Consider the following 3800-nt stretch of genomic DNA (forward strand, 5'->3'; position numbering starts at 1 on the left):
AGAATAGACTATTAAATGACTCCCAAGAAGTATAAAAGTAACATATCCTTCCTAGAATAGACTATTTAGTGATTCCTAAGCAATATAAAGTAACAATATATACCGTAAGCACTTTCCAAGTAGACCAAGATCCAATATAAGATCCAATATAGAGTGGGAGATGTTGTAATGATACAGCTGCCTGTGCTTCAGTATCTAGTGATGAGACTGAAGACTGCCTTCAAGCTTCTATAGTGATAAGTGGATTTTATATCCACTTGGAACGCTTCATTACAAGTTTAAATTGGTGTTTTGGACTCTAGTTGTTGATATTTTGATGTGTTTTTGTGTTATTGCATTTCAGGTATCAATTATATGAAGAAATGAGCTTTTAAAGAATATATGATGAAAAGTGATTAGATTTGGAAGCCAAGGCCATTGTCAAGTTGTGGAGAATCTCGTTAGCTTCGCGTGAGCAGTTGAATCGCCTAATTCTGACGAGTAGAACTCAAGTTACGGCCAAAACAAGATTCATCAGAATTTTTCCAGACAGGCTTCAGGCGCCCTCCTGCTGGAGGAGGCGCCCGCCCGCTGGTGGAGGCGCCCGCCTGGTGTGCTGCGCGTCCGTGCGCTGATGCGCGGCTGACTTCGTTGTTTTCGCTGAAAAAGCCTTTTTGAGTGGAATTTGACGATTTTAAGGATCCAGGTCCAATATGGGCTTATATATACTTAAAAAAGGTTTTCATCATCCGGGAAGATTGGGATACCAAGGAGAAGACCTAGAAGCACAAAATAACTCCGAAAAAGAAGATCTTGTTTTCAACTTGTGATTCTTTGAATTAGTTGTAACTTTGGATGCTCGTTTTCGTTCTTGTTGAACCTAGATCTCGTTTATTCATACTTTAATTATTATTCAGTTTATTAAGACCTTGTTTATACCATGCTTTCATTGGAACCCTTGGTGACGATGAGTTCTATTATGGGCTAATCGTTATCATGAGATTCTAGCGGATTTACTTATGGATTTCAATAATTAATTTGTTTCGATACCTTTGTGTGTGGTGATTGATTGATATCCTAGTATTGGTTGTGCTTATTCGTCTTATGTGCATAGCTAACATATAAGATAGCATGTTAATCTCTATTGAAGTGAAAGTGAATATAGAGGTTTAGAACTTGCCATGCTAGCATAGGTTCATGTATTTGTTATACATGATTCGTAGGTAATTTTAACCATCTTACTTGCCCTATGTAATCACGATAGATAACTTGTGCATTAAACCGTTATATTTTCAATTCTTATAGACATATAAGGACTAAGCATAATTGGTGTCTATTCAACTTCTATCTCTTTTGTGGATGCTTGGTGGTAGGGTATTCGTACAACGAAAGTTGGCGTTTACTAGTTTCGTGTTATCTGATTAGTGTCATCACCATCACATGCTAAGGTTAAGAACGAAAAGGCTATTGAATGAAGTAGTAATGAAGTTAGAATCCCATGTTTGTCATATATAGTAATTCAACCTCAATTCTATTAGTTAATGTTATTTAGTATAATCTCTTAGTTTAATAAAAACCCAATTTGTTATTTGTCTTAACATTGAGCGATAACCATACATTGTTACACAGGTGCATAAATTGAACTTAACCTAAACCAGTCTCTGTGGGAACGAATCTGATTTATATCTTATACTACTCGCGAACGCGTATACTTGCGTGAATATTAGCGCGTGTTTTCGCCCTAACGAGTTTTTGGCGCCGCTGCTGGGGACTCGGTGTTAATTTTTAGTTTATGTGCTTGTCATCAGTGGTCGTTAAAGTTCACTGACTCAGGCTCTTTTACTCTCACGGTTTATTTATTTGTGTTTCAGGTACTCAGTACAATGGGAGATCCAGCAGCACGAACAAAAGCCTTGATGGATTTTTCTCAACCCAAGATCAATGACATTCAATCTAGCATTGTTCGACCAGCTATCACAGCTAATACCTTTGAGATCAATCCTGGCATAATTCAATGGGTGTAGAATTCAATCCAGTTTGGGGGTTCTCCAACTGAAGATCCCAATATGCACATTAGGGATTTCATTGAGATCTGTGACACCTTCAGGTTCAATGGAGTTTATGAAGATGCTATAAAGCTGAGACTATTCCCATTCTCTCTGAAGGAGAAAACTAAGAGCTAGTTACACTCTCTACCAGCTGGTTCGATTACTACTTGGGAGGATCTTGCTCAGAAATTTCTTACTAAATTCTTCCCTATGGCGAAGACAGCTGCAATCAGGAATGCTCTTACTCAATTTGTGCAGCAATCAGGAGAATCTTTATATGAAGCTTGGGAGCGCTACAAGGAGATGCTTAGGAAGTGTCCTAAAATGCCTGATTGGATGATCATCAATTGTTTTTATAATCGTTTGGGAGCACAATCTAGACCCACGCTTGACGCAGCATCAGGTGGATCATTATGGGCAAAGAGCTATGAGGAAGCTTATGATCTAATTGAACTGATGGCTGCTAATGAATATCAGTATCCAACCCAGAGATTGACACAGAGCAAGGTAGCAGGAGTTCTTGAGGTGGATACAACTAGGGGTGGCAAAATCAGACACGATCCGAAACCCGACACGAATTCAACCCGCAAAAGTATGAATTAGGGTTGGGATTTTTAATTTCGGGTCGGGTTCGGGTTGGGTAATAATTTACCCAAAAAAATTGGGTCATTTTCAGGTTGACCCGAAATACCCGAACCCGACCTGTATAGACATGTATGGTTAAATTTTATAAAATATTTATAATATTGTGTTTATTACATTTTTATTTTTTATGTTAATTTGACATTATATTTTATTTTTGTAATATTGAAAATTAAGATTTATTAATTTAATTTCTATTGTTTTATTTTAAATTTTGGGTTATTTCGGGTCAAATAGGTCAATTTCGGGTAGTTCGGGTACCTACCAGGTCGGGTTCGTGTCACAATTTTTGAACCCATTTCGGGTCGGTCAGGTTCGGGTCAGACTAAAAAAAATCAGGTACATCCAACCCGACACGAGCCCGAAATTGCCACCCCTAGATACAGCTATGGCTATCACTGCTCAACTAAAGGAGTTGTCTATGAAGATCGATTCTCTGGCTAACTTGGGTGTTAATCTAGATAACCAGTGTTTGTGAGATATGTGCAGGTTCGCATGTGACAGAGCAATGCGCTATATCTAGTGACTCGGCTCAGTTTGTGAGCAACTTTCAGAGATCGCAACAACCAGTTCCAAACACTTATCATCCTGACAACTGGAATCATCCTAACTTCAGATGGAGTAACAATCAGAATGCGATGCAACAGCCGTTCCAGCAGTTTGGAAATAAGCTATTCAACCCTCCTGGTTTTCAGCAACAAATTACACCAAAACAACAAACTCATGGTGCATGTCTATCTTCGAATGAAAAATCTGAATTGGAAGAGTTGCGACTTATGTGCAAAAACCAGGCTCTTATATGCCAAAGCCAGGCTATTTCTATCAAGACTCTAGAGAACCAAATAGGGCAAATTGCTAATGCCTTATTGAATCGACCACCAAGAACGCTTCCTAGTGATACAAAAATAAATCCAGGCAAGAGGGAAGTTGAAGAACAGGTGAACGCCATCACCATGAGGTCTGGAAAGGTGGCAAGCCCCCAGATTCAGCAAGATGAAGAGCCTGAAAAATCTCAAGTTTCAGAAAATGCAGTTGTGGCTGAAGAAGAAGTGCAGAAGGAAGCAGAGGTGGAACCAAGGAAGACTACTGTGAAACACACTCCTCCTGAGGGTAATACAGGGGAGAAATAGA

At 39.0% G+C, this 3800-nt stretch overlaps 1 non-coding gene across 1 annotated transcript; it reads right to left on the reverse strand.

The window, feature by feature from the left end:
- Positions 1-2252: 2252 nt before the first annotated feature.
- LOC141675900 (small nucleolar RNA R71) lies at positions 2253-2358 on the reverse strand. The gene has a single exon (XR_012556527.1). It is a non-coding gene; the product is annotated as a small nucleolar RNA R71 (small nucleolar RNA).
- Between the last annotated feature and the right edge of the window lie 1442 nt (positions 2359-3800).

The sequence above is a fragment of the Apium graveolens genome, chromosome 7, assembly GCF_009905375.1.
Source record: "Apium graveolens cultivar Ventura chromosome 7, ASM990537v1, whole genome shotgun sequence".
In the NCBI taxonomy this organism is placed as follows: domain Eukaryota; kingdom Viridiplantae; phylum Streptophyta; class Magnoliopsida; order Apiales; family Apiaceae; genus Apium; species Apium graveolens.